Below are 17,329 nucleotides of genomic sequence, written 5' to 3'. Positions count from 1 at the left end.
ACACACACACACACACGGTCTGGAGGATCGGGAGGGTGAGCAAGAGCCAAGAAAAATCAAGGCCAAAATGTACAACTTCAAAGCTAGCAACTATTATATTCAGTACAAGTGAATAACAGTTGAGCGTTATAGTAACTGTACATGACTGCCAGCTGTGATGTCAAGGCAAATCATGTAACAACTACTGTATAGTGGCCCTATCACTATAACTATCACACTACCTATAACTAACATACTACCTATAACTAACACACTAACTGTCACTGTAACTGACACACTAACTGCCATGAAGGTGAGCACATAATGACAGACTATTCGAAGTAGGACACTTGGAATGACGATGGACAAAAACTATGTCCAGGGAACTTGAAGTTAAATTTGAGCTCCACTGTGCTTGTGTTTCCAATTGCAAAAGAAATGTGAAATGGAGAACGCAATGTTCTAGATGAACTGCACTGCAAAATAGTCACAACAGCTGCAGTAACAGCACTGAAAGATAGCCACAACAGCTGCTGTAACAGGCCATCAGCTGAAAGATAGCCACAACAGCTGCTGTAACAGGCCATCAGCTGAAAGATAGCCACAACAGCTGCTGTAACAGTCCATCAGCTGAAAGATAGCCACAACAGCTGCTGTAACAGGCCATCAGCTGAAAGATAGCCACAACAGCTGCAGTAACAGGCCATCAGCTGAAAGATAGCCACAACAGCTGCTGTAACAGGCCATCAGCTGAAAGATAGCCACAACAGCTGCTGTAACAGGCCATCAGCTGGCCTATAAAGGCTACTGCCACATTTCAGACATCAATGGCCTAATGAAAATCCTATAGGCTCTTAGCCACATCAGCAACATGCAGACGAGACGCTTGAAAAGCCCATTGATATATTTAAATGTGAATGGAAAATGTGATGCACATTATTGTATAGATCTTGCTCGCTCTCTTTCTCTCAGTCCATATTGAGTGCAGTATTCTCAGAGGCCTTGAGGGATACATCAGGCCAATGGGTCAGTATGTGACGTGTGTGTGTGTGTGTGTGTGTGTGTGTGTGTGTGTGTGTGTGTGTGTGTGTGTGTGTGTGTGTGTGTGAGAGAGAGAGAGAGAGATTCTGATTAAGATCACATGACCTCTATAGTCCAAGGATGCGTCATTCTTCCTCTGCATTGTGACAGCTACATGTATAGGAAAGAACCATGCAAAAAGAGTGACTATAGGTTTAACATGCGCCGTGTAGGATTCTCACTCTTCTTTCTTTGGCCGAGCTACTTTCTATCACCAGCAGGTGTCAGATGCTGAAGCACCGACAGTGAGAAGAAATGATCACTACACCGTTTTTAGCCTTGATGCAAATGATAATTTTACTAAAAATAAAAAACAAATACATTTTTTCATTTCCTCTGTCTATATTGTGTTATATCATTTGATCATAGAGAGTATAGAAAAATAGACTAGCCTGATATCAGACTGAATCTGAATTCAGTCTGATATCTGATTCAGACTGAATTCTTCACTAGCAGCCAACTTGGTAGAGTGGGCAGATTCGAAAGTCTGGACTGAGGCAAAAAATTTGACTGTCACAGAAACAGAATATTACTTTAATGCATTTAAAATATATATAATTTGGTCTTATTCATGTGTTTCATTCCCCTTATAATGGAGTTTTATTCTTATGACTGACAAAGACATTGTTGATTGATACATCAAATGAAAGGTATATTTGCATAATGGCTACTAGTGTGTGGGGACATCCTGCTATTCATTGACGCATGCTTTTGACAGACAGGGAAGAAAGGAGACGCGAGGAGCAGGGACATGGGGACAGGAGAGCGGAGGGAGGGACAGAGGAGCAGGGACATGGGGACAGGAGAGTGGAGGGAGGGACAGAGGAGCAGGGACATGGGGACAGGAGAGTGGAGGGAGGGACAGAGGAGCAGGGACGTGGGGACAGGAGAGCGGAGGGAGGGACAGAGGAGCAGGGACATGGGGACAGGAGAGTGGAGGGAGGGACAGAGGAGCAGGGACATGGGGACAGGAGAGTGGAGGGAGGGACAGACAGAGGAGCAGGGACATGGGGACAGGAGAGCGGAGGGAGGGACAGAGGAGCAGGGACATGGGGACAGGAGAGTGGAGGGAGGGACAGACAGAGGAGCAGGGACATGGGGACAGGAGAGCGGAGGGAGGGACAGAGGAGCAGGGACATGGGGACAGGAGAGTGGAGGGAGGGACAGACAGAGGAGCAGGGACATGGGGACAGGAGAGTGGAGGGAGGGACAGAGGAGCAGGAAGGAGATGATGGGGTCACAGAAAAAGAGGAGAGGAAAGTGATGATAAAGGAAGATGATTAAATGAGAGGGGAGAAAGAGAGGAAAAGATGGAGACAAGAGGATAGGGGGAAAGTAAATAAAAGAGAGGAGGAGAGGAGAAAAATGGGGGAAAGAAAAAATATCAGAAAAGGCCAAAATATATCAAAAGCACACGCCAGCGATGTAATTTTTCATCTATGTGAGTCATCTGTCATTGTGACAATCATACAGTCACTCATGCGTAGAATCTCCTCGGGTTTCATTTCAGGAAAAATAACAAAAAATAGAAAATCAGAGGAGCTGCAAAATGCTCCAAAAATACTTTTTTAAAGGTCAGGTTTGCAGTTTCTACCGTGGGAATGCATTCTGCTCAGCCTTCAAAGAGAACTTTGCCACTTTTCAACCAGCTCTCTATCGATCCAAAAGAAGGATATATGGTAGTGTGATTTGATTTGTTCTTTTTGTTGTATGCTCTCTCGGTCTCTGGGGCGCGGCTTCAGGATCTGCTGCTCTTCCGTGGACCAGAGCGCAGATCTTGGATCTGCGATGGCTCACACTGCTATTATTCCAGCTGTTGTCTTACAAATTCTTGTATGCACGCATCCACGGACAGTCGATAGAGAGCCTTAACGAGCCTTATAGTGCATGTTAGAGGCGGGGCCATCAAGCCAGTTAATTTATTTTTCCAAAACTATGCTCCTTGAAGAGCCACATGTGAAAAATGTAGTTCTTAGATTAATCTCAGCCCCACCTGGGCCACCCCAATCAAGATGGCCTGGGCCACTGTTTAGTGGAGTTCTAATAGCTATTGACACATGGCTTCATTGGGCAATGGCTACATGGACTTGTTGGCAAAACAACATTATTGTTGATTTGATTATTATTTTCAAATGCACCTTATTTTTAAATGCCCCGCTGTAAAAGAATTATGGGTGCAAGGTCCGGTCTAGAACGTGACTGATTCTTGCAGCTGGCGCATTTCCTCAAAACTCTGACGCTGGAAAAAAAAAACGCTCGCTTGTCACAACACTCGTTTGGCGAATTATTCGAGGGAAGGTAATAATGTTATCGATCGCATCCGCTATTTCTGTTGCTCTTTGAACAACTCGGGATATTTATCGGCGAGATTTTTGGCCAAGCTGGATGTGATTTGCTCGGTTCGCGGTTCGCCTTCCTGCAGCTTTGGAACATCGTTTACAGACGGGCTATTGTTATTAGGGATGCACGATAATTATCGGACCGATAAATTATCGGCCGATATGGCCATTGTGCGTTATTATTATTTATTCCGATAATGGCATTTTTCCGATAAAAAAGATCCGATAATGTAACGTGCCAATTTGGCTTTGTTTACGTTGGAAGCGGAGTATTGCTGTCGCGCGCTAGTGACGTCACTGTCGCCTCAAGCAGTAGACAGAGAAAATGGCTGCGCCTGTATGGATGCATTTCACAGTTTCAGAGCAAGACGCTGCAATTGCAATCTGTAAAGTGTTCTGCAAAGATTCCGAGAGGAGGGAAGAAGCCTACGAGTTTCAACACAACTAATCTCATACATCACCTGAAAACTCGCCATGGCAGTGAAGACGTGTGGAAGGAATACGAAGCAGCGAGCGCAGCTAAGGCAGCCGGAAAAGCAGCAGCTAGCGAGCTAGCTAGCTGTTTACAGCCCTGGGAGCTAGAAAGCGAGTGCCGCAACTCTAGTGCCACAAGCGACAACGACAGCCCAATGGCTAAAGCAATTCCCAAGAAAATCGCGGAAATGATGGCACTCGATGACTTGATTCCCTGGTAGAAGACACAGGATTCGTCAAAAGGGCCTTTTTGTGTGGAGTTTGCATGTTCCACTGTGGCTTCCACGCAAGATGGCCGCACGCAAGTCACCCTCGTCGGTCTGTCCTGTGACTTCTTGATCGTTACTTGGTTTGTGTTGTACTGATCGTTTAGTCCATGATCAATAGAGCTGAATTCTTTTTAACAAAGCAGAACTCTCTAAAAATAGATGCTAAATTGGATTGCCTGCCCTAGTGTTAAGCGAGTCGCGGTTAGGCTAACCGCGGCCTGGCCTGCTAGCCTGTTGACGTAGCTCCAGTGGCCACTGAGCTAACAGCTAGCACATCATACCCACAACAGCGCATTTCAACGATTAGTTATAGAGCTGAATTCTTTGTAATCAAAGCAGAACTCTCTAAAGTTGATCCAAAATCGGATTGCCTGCCCTGATTAGCGACTCGAGGCTTGGCTAGCCGCGACAGGATCAGGCTATCCTGCTGGCGTAGCTTCAGCAGCTACTGAGCTAATTGCTAGCCGGCCCCGGCCAGCTCTCTCCGCCCGGCGCGGCCCTCCCTGGTCCCCAGCATAGACTGCGCCCGGATCGTCGCCTTCAAGTGATCTGCGAAGCTTATGCAGGGATGTTAGAGCAGTGGAGGATAGCAAAGGAGAGAGTGCATGTCGTGCTCAGGGACAATGCACGCAATATGGCCAAGGCTATGAATGACTTTGGGGTTTTAAGTTTGGGGTGTATGGCACACACTTTACAGCTTGCTGTACATGATGCTGAACTGAGTCAAAGAAGTATATCAGACTGTGTTGCAATCTGGAGGAAGATGGTAGGCCATTTTAAGCACTCCCAGTTGGCCTATTCCCGTCTGCATGCTTTACAGACACAGCTGCTGGGGCAGGGAAAAGAAGCACGGCTCCAACAAGACGTAGCCACGCGATGGAATAGCACGTTCTATATGCTGAAGAGTTTGGTGGAGCAGAAGCGAGTGCTGGGAGCATATGGAGCAGATTATCAACTACCTGCATCTCTAAGCCCAGGAACAGGGAATTAAAATGTCCAAGAAGACCCTGTTAGAAAAAGTAGAAAGGCGCTTCACTGACATCTATGCAGACAGAGCCCCTTTATTATCTGGCAACAATCTTGGACCCCAGATATAAGAGCTGCTTCTTCAACATTGCCACCAAATGGCAAGCCACAGAGATGTTGCGTGAAGAGATGGACAGCATCAGGGAACATGCAGCTGACCAGGCGGCAGAGCCACAAGCAAAGACGACCAGACAGATGTGGAGGTAATTTATTTAATTTTAGATAACAACAGAACAATAAAACAAAGCTTTCAACTTGTAGAAAAATAAATACACCAGAACATGATGATGATGTGATTTTATTATTCTCATTTCAGCTACAAGGATATCTGTCAGAGCCGATCTCCCCGACTACGAACCCGGTGGAATACTGGAGAAGCAACAAGTCCCATTTCCCGACCCTGGCCCAGCTTGCACGTGACTACCTGTCAGCTCTTTGCACTAGCATCGACAGTGAACGTTTGTTTTCTGCTGCTGCCCATGTAGTTGACCAATGCAGGCCATTTAGTTGACGAAAAAAGAAACAGAATCGGATGTGAGAAGGCAGAAATGCTTCTTTTTATCAAGAAAGATCTCCCCCTGATGCTTTCAAAGTAGCATAGCTACAGCAAGCATAGCATACAGTAAAGCATAAAACTGCTGTAAAAAAAATGCAAGAGCAAAGAAAATGTATGCGTGTTCTGTGAGCGAGCTACTGTAACTTGTCCCAATTTCTTTATTACAGTCTACCATAGGCTTTTGTTCTAAGCCTCAAGGGATGCTCTTTAATGTTTGTTTAGGTGTCTGATTTATTTGACATATGTCAGTGCATTTATGATTTTGAATTCATCATATTTTATTAAAGCCAAAGCATATACTATATGTCTTATCTGTCAGTCTCTGTCACAGTATCCAGAGGGCATTTCTGCAGCCATGTTCTGCTCCTTGTGTTGTGAGTGCGACACTCAGCATTTCATTTCACAGCCACTAGGTGTCAGTGCTGCTGTTGCATTACAGAACCAAATGCTATTGAGTTGAAAATAAAACGAACTTTTGAAAAGTCAGAAGTATTCTTTTTTGTGTTCACAATAGAGATGTCAGGTTTGTTTGGAATATTACATCTTCCATCATTGCTCACTAGGGCTACATCTTAGGCTAGCCTTTCTTACCCCCAGGTGTGGATAAACTACAGGTTAAGAACGTCTTAAAAAAAAAAAATCATAAAAAAAATGAAATTAATATCGGTTATATCGTATCGGTTATCGGCCAAGAAGAATATATTTATCGGTTATCGTATCGGCTCTAAAAATCCATATCGTGCATCCCTAATTGTTATATTATGTTGTGTCCGTGCGTCAACAACGTAACGGTGGGAGGAGGGGGGGGGCGGGGGGGATTACACCGGAAGAAGCACCCATATTTCCCATAATGCATCATGGCAGCTAGAAATAAGGTGGATAGGATTTGTTGACGGTCAGTGCACTCATTTCTACCTCACTGCCTCACCCGCTTCGTGTGCTCGCCCGCTCCACTGGCATGCTGGATGGAACAGCTGCAGAATCGCCGCCGGCCACCTTGTTATGTTGGTGAGATTTGAGATGCTCCTTTAACACGTACTGCAGTCTGTGGATGTGAAGGAAAGTTCATGAAATAAAGCCACTGGAATGATAGCAATGATTCACTGAAATTATGTTGTTGGCACGCTCCTGTAACACTTTTTTGTTGTTGCCAAAAAGCACAGTCAAGTGTCACAAACTGCTGCAAAATCTCACAGTCTATCACAGAGTGTGGGGTTTTAATTTTAAAAGATAGAAAAGACACTTCCAACTGTCATGGTCATTTGCTTTGGTACACATAACATGGCTTCTACACAATTTTGCTAATAGTCTCATGTAAATTAACATCGTTCCATGTGAATATTTATCACCACTGCCGTTACCATGGTAGCACATCAGCTTTCTGGGTCTCCTGCACCAAGTCAATCTTCCCTATACCCTCTTACCCTGAAAGTTAAAGAGACATGCCTCCCTCTCTCTCTCTCTCTCTCTCTCTCTCTCTCTCTCTCTCTCTCTCTCTCTCTCTCTCTCTCTCTCTCTCTCTCTCTCTCTCTCTCTCTCTCTCTCTCTCTCTCTCTCTCTCTCTCTCTCTCTCTCTCTCTCTCTCTCTCTCTCATATCAACAGTTAGCTAATGAAACTAAAGCTGTGTTCACACAGAGATATTTATTTTTCGCTCTGTCGCTTGATTCAACCCTTTGGAATCGCTCTGTCGCTCTGTTTAAATCGCTCATCAACAGGCACACGAATTGACGGACATGTGGGGGCTATAACGTTACGCAATGTCATGATGTTTGTCCACTACGAGCCACCGTAGATGTTTACAAGCTAAGCCTATCAGCGTGCTCCTAATGCGAGCTCCATACCGGTAGGACAGACCTCACTTCATGTCAGCTGTCAGCCTGTCAATGCGGTTTGTTGCCACACAATAAACCAGCGGTTTGTTCCAAGCAAGTGTGATCCTTGACTCGCTCTCGCACGGCAGCCAATCAGCGTTGACCAGCGAGCGACTGATGCCAGCGTATTTTCGCTCGAGTTGGGATATTTCATCTGGGGCGACGAGCGTATTTTCTCCCTATCGCTCTGTCTCTGTCGCTCGGACGCCCAGCGATTTTTCTCCCGGGCGAATATACGCTCAATCGCTCGTTTGCATTGACTTTGTATGTAAACTCGATGCCAGCGAAAAACTTTAATAGGTCGGTGTGAACGCAGCTTAAGCAAAGCTAACTAATGAAAACAACTTCCGCTTATTATTTATCAAGCATCCACCAGCTGCAGCAATTAAACTCCTCTACCTCTTAAATTGGAATGAACTTTAAATCCTTTACCCTTTTATATTAATATTAGGATGAGTTTTTTTTAACACTTTTCTCTTAAAACATTCTTGGCTCTCTGGTTATGAAATGATTGCCCTTGCCCTGGTTAAACACAGGTCCATAAAACGCAGCGGATTCATCAAATGAAAAGAACTTAATGTCACCGATGGAAGAAAAGACGAAGTATAAAGTGTGAATAAAGTGAAATGTCATTTTGTCTAATGAGATATTTTCTTTTCCAACTCACTGGAGAGAGATGGGGAACAAAACGGTCATTAATTTTATTTGACTAGAACCAGGAAGGGCACTGCTGCTGAAGAGCACACATTCAGCGCACACAAATCCCCATGCTTTATTTGAATCCACTCGTCAAATTAACATTCAACTTATTACAAGGTTCAACACAGCTAGAGATATTATGATACAAAAGAACAAACTTGAGTATATTCTCTCCATAAAAGACACCTGTAGAATCTCCTGAAAAAGTATTTGTTATTTATGTTTATTTTTTTTTATCTGATGAAACTATCATGACACAGAAATTTAATTGCGAGCATAAAAATGTCATTAACACATTTTGGCAAGACAGTGAAGACACCCGTATAAAAGAACTAATATTTCTGACTAAAGTTGCACAGTTTAACGTGCCATACTTTTGAACGTGACATCATACATGTGATGTTTCCGTAAATATATCAGAATGTCACACAAATTGCATTAACTGAATACAATGCAATGGCTGAACAACTACACGTTTTTGTGTTTGTTTTCTTGATGGTGGTATGCCGTTTTGGAGAAGCCACACCCACCACCACACCCTCCTTTGTGTAAATGGTGCGTGATTTCTAACCCCACATAGGATAAGCAATAACCACGCCCTGTGGCGCCGGGATTGGCCAGGAGCAACACTGGAGGGCACGCAGCCCAGCGATTTCATGAACCAACTGAATAGCTCTTGAGAATGGACAGCGATTTCGAGAGCGGACATTGAAATGAATTATGGTCACCTACCTTCCTTAGCATAGTAATAATAATAATAATAAGCATAATAATTGTAATCTACACAATGTACAAAAACATGCATTAATATAAACGGTGTTGTGTTCACGTTCATAGCTCATATCATAATATAATGTATCATATCGTTAATTTCAAGCTCAATTCTTACCCAGAGAAAAGGTACAGCACTGAAAATGTAACAAGCAATAGTTTTTTAAACATCTTTATTTTAACACGTTGAGTGCCAAGGACGAGATATCTCGGCTTACATAATCCAACCGTTGAGTGCTAAGGACGAGATATCTCGGCTTACATAAACATTTTTTTTTTTTGACGGTGGGACATCGATCAACCCCTTTTACGTCTCCTATACCACTATTGGAGGAAGAGAATGTGTATAATCTATTTTACCGACCACTAAGTGGCGACAGTGGCCTCCAGACAGAGAGAAAGCCGAGCAAAAAACAGCCACGGGTCCGCGGGAGAAAGCCATTCTAATTTTCAAGGAAATAGCTGGGCGAAAACTCTTTCGATTTCACACACACACACACACACACACGCGCGCGCACACACACACACTCGAGTACCTTTGCGCATAAATAAGACCAGAATCGCAAAAGCTTCTTCAAAGCTCTCAGCCGACACCTCAAGAAACGAACGAGCCCGTTTTACAGTAATCCAGACTGCCCGAGAGCGCCAGCAGGAGCCAGCAGCAGCAGCACAGACGGAGGGAGGAGTTTGGAGACACACACACACACACACACACACACACACACACACACACACACACACACACACACACACACAATACAGTATACAGACTTGCCCAAGGGCACCCATAATCACAGGCACGTGAGGTGGTTCTAAAAATCCATTTATCTCAAAACTCTCTGAAAGTCTCTGAAACCATGCTGTACTCAACGGCAAATATCTACATAACTACTAACTCTACAAACTAACTCTTTTAGACAGAGAAAGCACACATTCTATTAGTTCTTTTTAGATGATTGGTGTTCACGAAGTCTTAACAGAAAAGAATCCTCGGCTCTTGTAAAATGAGCCAGAATCCTCAAAAAAAAAACTGGCAGAACCTACCTACAGCATTGAAAAAAGGGCTGGCAGTCAATGTGTTAAAAGATGAAAAACCCCTGGTGCTTGAGTGAGTCCCAAGCTTCAATGCTCCTGGCCAATCCAGGCGCCACAGGGCGTGGTTATTGCTTATCCTATGTGGGGTTAGAAATCACGCGTAAATGCTATGACGAGTTGATTCTTCCTTGTCCACATGCAGCTTTTGTCCCCAATTGGACAAGCCCTTCCCAATTTACTGTGGTCTTATGTCTGAAATGTGTCCACAAACATAGCCTATAGAGACACTGCATGTAATAGGGCACGCCCATCACGGGGGAAGAGCTCCGTTCATTTCCACACACCAGCGTCATTTTCCTTGAATTAAACATAGCTAAAAGCTGTTGTGTGGTGGGCTGCGCAGACAACAAATGTAAAAAATCGCCAGTTAAAAGTTTTTTTGTACTCCTGAGCAAAACAAGGAAGCCATTGAGAATTGGAGAGAAGAAAAATGTGGATCTAGCTGTCAAGAAGTAAGTTGGAGTGTTCATCTTCCGTATATACGATCTTTTGGTGCAACACGCAACCATGCACGTGACATAGGAGAACGCCAGGATTGGACAGGAGTTTTCCCCCGTCTTGGGCGTGGTTTCTGAATGATGATGCGTTACGCAGTGTCTCTATGAATGACAGACCACACACAAACACACACACACACACACCTTGACATTGATGTGTCTGAAAGAGGACACAGTTCAGTTCATTCGGTAATCAGCCATGAGGTTTCTCCCTGGGGTGTCACTCTCAGACAGAGACTAGGCACCGCCAAGGGTGTGTGTGTGTGTGTGTGTTGCACTGTAGTAGCCTGTAAAGTCATTCTAACAGTCTTTTACAGGTGCATTCAAGGCTAGCCCATCCTCCGATATCCTCTCACTGCTTTCACTGCCGCATTCCTTGTCTAGCTCCCTGTTAACCCCTCTGCTCTGAAAGACATGTGTCTAGCTCCCTGTCACATCTTCCTGTCTGTATCTCTTTGTTTTTTCTCCTGTGTAGTACCGTTTGTCTATCATTCATGTCAGGCCTGTCAGCCACCTCCCCCTCCTTTCTCTCTCAATTTCTCAATGTCATTCTGTGACATTGTCCTGAATGGGTATACTTTCTTTTTTCAGTTACTGCTAATTCAATTAACAAGATGCCATCTCCCCCCAATTAAGCTTTCCAATTACTGCTCCGCTTTCAGTCCAAATGAGAGGGTGCGTTTTTTTTCTTTCCACTGTGTGTTGAATTGAAACGGAGTTGTGTAGTCTCTGTGATAAGACGGACTCGTCAAAAAAGAAAGAAAGGAAGAAAGAAAAAAGTTCACAGCTTTCTTACTCACATCGATTGCTCTTTTATGAATACCCCAACTTTACTGCCTTTACTGCATAGCATAGGGCAGGCTATGAAAATACCGCAATGTGAGTACGAACTGTACAGTTGTTTCACTGATTGTGAAACGGCAAACTTTGTGTTCAGCAAGATAATCTTCACAAATCGTGATTTTCAGAAAACGCTTTAAAAGTCATAAAAGTGATCGCATTGACTGTTAGATGAGGGAATTAACAGGAACTGCACTGACAGAAAATACATCATCCCTGCATGCCGTACACTAGGGTTGTGCGATGTCAGTAAATTATCCATCGTGATTATCCCACAGTGAACCATCGTGATCCACGATGGCATCGTCATTGGCGGGGGTGGGGGGGAATAATTAATAATGTATTAAGTCGCTGCGGTGCGGTAATGCCATTCATTGCAATGCGTTCATTAACAACTGGACAGCTGAGCTCTTCACGGAGACCAGCGGGCTTCGATAGGCTACTATTAGCCTCTGTGACAACAGCACAGAGCCAGGCGACTGAATGAAGCAGTGGCTCTCACTACCAGCAATTTGAACGGCGCAAATAACAAAACGTTAACGTTACAGGTCCTCACCAACAACGTGTGTGTGTTGAATTTAACTAGCTGGCAGTAAACTGACTGAATTACTGGCTGATATAACGTTAGATTCGCGTGGGCTTTTGAACCTAATGAGAGCGATTTGACGAGAGGAGAGTTGAGAGAGAAACACAGCTGCTGCTGCTGTAGCCTCAACGCGAGACTGATTAGTCATTCAGACTAATGAGTCTAGCGTTGAGGCTGCTGTGTGAGTGACTTCAACTTTCACTTTGGAAACAAGCGAGTTAAATTCACAGTTGAAGATTTGTACTCACTTTGGGTTGAAAACAGGAAAGAACGTGAAGTTTCTTCTTTGTCATAAAAGTTTTCCCAACAAAATAACTGACTTCTCATGCGTGGAGGACGCCCCGGAGACATTAAACAAGCGCTCCCAGTGCAGAGAAGCACTAGAGCGGAGGAGGGGGCTTCTCTGAGTCTGAACTGGGAGCACTCGTTTAATGCCGCCGGCGCGTCCGGTAAGTGGACTTGGTATTTTTTATTATTAAAACGGCACAAATTTATTTCGAACAGATAATTCATCACGATGATCCGATGTAGAAGGCTCAGAGGTCGATGGGGGGTCGGCCAATCACGATGGTCGATGCCATCGTCCATCGTGCCAACCCTACCGTACACACAGTGTTATTCTTTACTTCCAACATGGTTAATGTGGAATATCTCTTGACAGAAGAAGAAGAAGAAGAAGAAGAAGAAGAAGAAGAAGAAGAAGAAGAAGAAGAAGAAGAAGAAGAAGAAGAAGAAATCAATAAGCAGGAGCTAATCTTGTACAGTAAGATTGTACATCCTGTCAAGTTGTCTTTTTAATCACACTCCTCAAAGAAGTCAGAACATGTGAGACACTTCACTCTTCTACAAGTGGATAAGTGGATGCTATGAATCATCTTGGTGTGGTTTAAAAAAGTACAAATCAAGCCTTCTTATTCCTTATTCTGAGCAGTATCGTATTAATAAAAGCAACTGAGAGTTGTATTATTGTGATTTAACTATAATGTAATTTAACTCAAATTAGCTAACTCAAATTAGCTCATTAGCTGGTATGAACTGTTGGAATGCAGCAATATACGACAATACACTGTATAGCTAACTCTTTATTATTGTATTTTTAAAATAGTATTTCATAACACTATTGTATAAGCAGTGTGTCTATGTAGCTGTGTACATTATTATTATTATCAATGTGTTAATGCCTCAGTTGCTAAAGTTGAATAGTTAGGAAAGTCCCTGCAGGATTGTACACATATCTTTTCTACAACCAAAAATTCATGCCATTTGTTAGGTAGTGTTTGTGTTTTTGGAATATGTCAAAGTCAAGTAAAGAAAGTAAATTGAAAAGTGCCAGGACCAGGGCAGAGATAGTTTATGGACATAATGGTTTGATTGAGACATTTGATGTGGTAAAAGTGCAATGATTATAGCCAAGGTTACAAGCATCGTGTTGATTTGCAGAATTGGTTGAATTTGCACTCATTAACTGTCATCACAAAATCGCAAACCTCCCGGAGGGACTGAAGGGAAGAAAAAAAATGATGGCAGCTGATCAACCAGGGAGCCTGACAGCCCAGATCACATCCGCATACAATGATAATTAATTAGGCGTATAGTCTCATGGCCACGCGTGTGTTGTGTGTCGACTCCACAGACTCTGTGCTTGCTGTTATTTGGGACGAGGCGAGGCGATGTCTGCCTTTCAACCTTGATTATCTCCGGCGTTTGTCAGCGTTATGTTGTGGAAAGCAGCAGCAGGTGCACAGAGCTGATTAGAATCTGGCACAGTCACATGACGATGACTCATCGAAACACATGCGGCAGGCGAGCAGGAAGAGGAAGCGCGGGGGGGCAGGACCAAATCATCAGTGTCTCTCTCTATCTCTCTCATGACATTGTCAAAAGCCACGCAGATTAAAAAAAAAAAAAATCACTAATTAAAACTTTTTGTATAAAACTGAATCTAATTGAGCGGGTGCTGATAAGTCGCTTTTCAGAAGCACGCAAGGCCACCGATATATATGCGAGAGCTCCGGTATAAGCAAGGGCAAAAAACGGCATCGGCTCGAATGGGATCTGAGGTTGTCAAAACATGGCCCAATTAAAAAAAAGTTAATTCATTAAAAGTTGCTGGAGTTGTAGACGGACCTGTAAGATGACTGATTTATCTGATGCTTATTTCAGCGAGGCTCCCATTCCCGTTTTTCGGAGTAGCTCTCTGTCCTTGACTTTGACATCAACGCATGAGAAAATGCTGTGTTTCTCCGCCTTTCAAAAACCTTATCTAATTAAAATGTTGAAAACCTACTGGGCTCGCAGACAGACTTGTAAGATTAGTTAACTGATGCTTAGTTGTACGGCGGCAGCCATTTTATAAGTGCCCCTTAAAGGATTTATCATCTATCCTACATAACTACTGCAGAGTCCGACAGGTCTTTCTTCAATGTTGAACAGCCAAACCAAATTAGTATATTGCAAAAAAGCTCAAACTCAACTAATGAGCGGACCATTTATTGGAAGTTCTGACAGCTAAAAAGAAAGCAAATCTTAATTCTTCTTAACGATTGCTCCCGGGGATGAAGCCAAACTGAGTGCAGCAGCAACGGCAACATATGTACGCTTTAACTTCAAAAAGGCTCTGTGCTACTTTTAGTTTACGAGGTTTGTCGACGGGTAAGTTAACATTATTTATGTGTAATGGGTCTGACTCTGCGTTGTTGTGTTGAAATGAAATAATGGACACAGTTCCCCGGAGCTGTTTGAGCAATATTTCTGTATTGAGAAAGCACATTCAGAGGTTCTCAGGGGATCATGTCTATGTTCCCCGGGTTCTATATTCCCCGTTTTTCACTAACCTCTCCCAGCCCCCATGCCAAACCTAACCTCCCCCCATGCCTAAACCTAACCTCCCCCAGACCCTAACCCAAAACCTAACCTCTCCCACGCCTAAACCTAAGGTCGGCATTGCGGCTTCTATGTTCCCCGGTCCCACAAAAACGGGGAACATAGGACCCGGGGAACATAGGACCCAGGGAACATAGGGATGACCCCGTTCTCAGTCAGTCACAATATTGGTGTGCTCTCACAGCATCTTTCCAGGAAAAGTCCAGGAACAAAGAGATACAACAGCATTTACATAAAATAAAATATAACATAAAGTGCAACTGTATAAATAAATAATTAATACACTGTAATTTCCATCAAAATAATGAACTGCATAAACCCACATACCTGTATTGAGAAAGCACATTCAGAGGTTCTCAGTCAGTCACACTATCGGTGTGCTCTCACAGCATCTGTGTAACATAACAGTGAAATCACTACCTGTCTCATACTAGCGCCATTACTCTCGGAAGTAACGTGACGCTCTAACGTGACGAGATTCACGGCGTCCATGTGACACACAACAGCCTCAACACACTTCTCCACTACTTAGTAGAAACATACCAGTGTAGATACAGTGACTTTACAATTACTTTAGGAGTGTTCCTCACTAAGTTCACGTTATATTTACAACCAAAAACAATGAAAATACTGAGAGCAGAGCAGCGCATACCTTTCCAGGAAAAGTCCAGGAACAAAAAGGAAGTATCAAGTTGGCCAACGCGCGACAAGAACAGCCGTTTACAAAATAAAATACTCTGTGCATTATGCTGTTGGCGATAATCCTCAAAATTCCCCATTTGAAAAGAGTTATCCACCCTCTTAACATTGAAAGAAAATATACAGTAATTAGTTAATCAATTTCGTAACATACATGTAATATAACCAGTCAGTGAGTGAACACAGATACCTTGAACCCGGAAATGAAAATCGACATTCTTCAAAATAAAAGCTCCAAATAAATCTGACCCAAAATATACTTTGCAGTTTGCCCTGTTCATAATATAGCGCAACAACATCCAACTACTACATATGCACACTCCAGAGACAGTCTTCGTTATATGTATATATATTTTGTCTTTATTATTATTATTATTGTTTAATCAGATGTAGGCCTACATAACATCTCAAAAATAATCTTAAAATCAAGTTGAAGATAAAATCCCACGGGATTTCTTTATTGAGGTTCGTGGTTTCACTGCATCCTTATATCTATTATTTTCAAATGAAATGTGGAAAATATTACTTTTTAGCTCCCTGAAAAACATTCACAGTTTGTGATATGTGAGAAATGTAAGAGAAGGTAAATGAAAGGAAAAAGTAGAAGGTGGAGTGATACGGATGAGATTGTTGGTTGTCAAAATACAACCCAATTAAAGTAAATTAATTCAAAACGTTGCTGGACTTGCAGACAGACCTGTGATACAGCTTTAATCAGATGCTTCTTTCAACATGTCTCCTTTCCGAGTTACAAGATTTATTTTTAAAGATGACTTGCATTCCACTTCTTCCCCACAGATGAATGGGTGGAGAGGAGAGTGACGGCCATGACAGGCACAGCTCAATGTGCAGAGTTTGGTGCAAACAATGACAGGATTAGGGGCTTTCTTCCCTGCTGGGCAGTGGGCCCACCCATGCTAAAAGTGTATGCACTTGTGATCTGGTACTGTGAAGCGCTTTGGACAGAAGCGTCCACCAGATGGCATCGGTATTAAAAGTGAATGCACTTGTGATCTGGTACTGTGAAGCGCTTTGGACAGAAGCGTCCACCAGATGGCATCGGTATTAAAGGTGAATGCACTTGTGATCTGATACTGTGAAGCGCTTTGGACAGAAGCGTCCACCAGATGGCATCGGTATTAAAAGTGAATGCACTTGTGATCTGATACTGTGAAGCGCTTTGGACAGAAGCGTCCACCAGATGGCATCAGTATTAACACATTCACTGCCAGCCTTTTTTCAATACTGTAGTTAGCTTCTGCCAGAGGTTTTTTTTGAGGATTCTGGCTCATTTTACAAGAGCCGAGGATTCTTTTCTGCTTTGACTTTGTGAACACAAAGTTCACAAAAGTACTAATAGAATGTGTGCTTTCTCTGTCTAAAAGAGTTAGTTTGTAGAGTTAGTAGTTATGTAGATATTAGCCGTTGAGTACAGCATGGTTTCAGAGATTTTCAGAGAGTTTTGAGATAAATGGATTTTTAGAACCACCTCACGTGCCTGTGATTATGGGTGCCCTTGGGCAAGTCTGTATACTGTATTGTGTTGTGTGTGTGTGTGTGTGTGTGTGTGTGTGTGTGTGTGTGTGTGTGTGTGTGTGTGTGTGTCTCCAAACTCCTCCCTCCGTCTGTGCTGCTGCTGCTGGCTCCGCGGCCGCTCTCGGGCA

This window comes from Poromitra crassiceps (assembly GCF_964638095.1).
Source record: "Poromitra crassiceps genome assembly, chromosome: 10".
NCBI lineage: Eukaryota > Metazoa > Chordata > Actinopteri > Beryciformes > Melamphaidae > Poromitra > Poromitra crassiceps.
Note: the sequence above shows the minus strand (reverse complement) of the source record.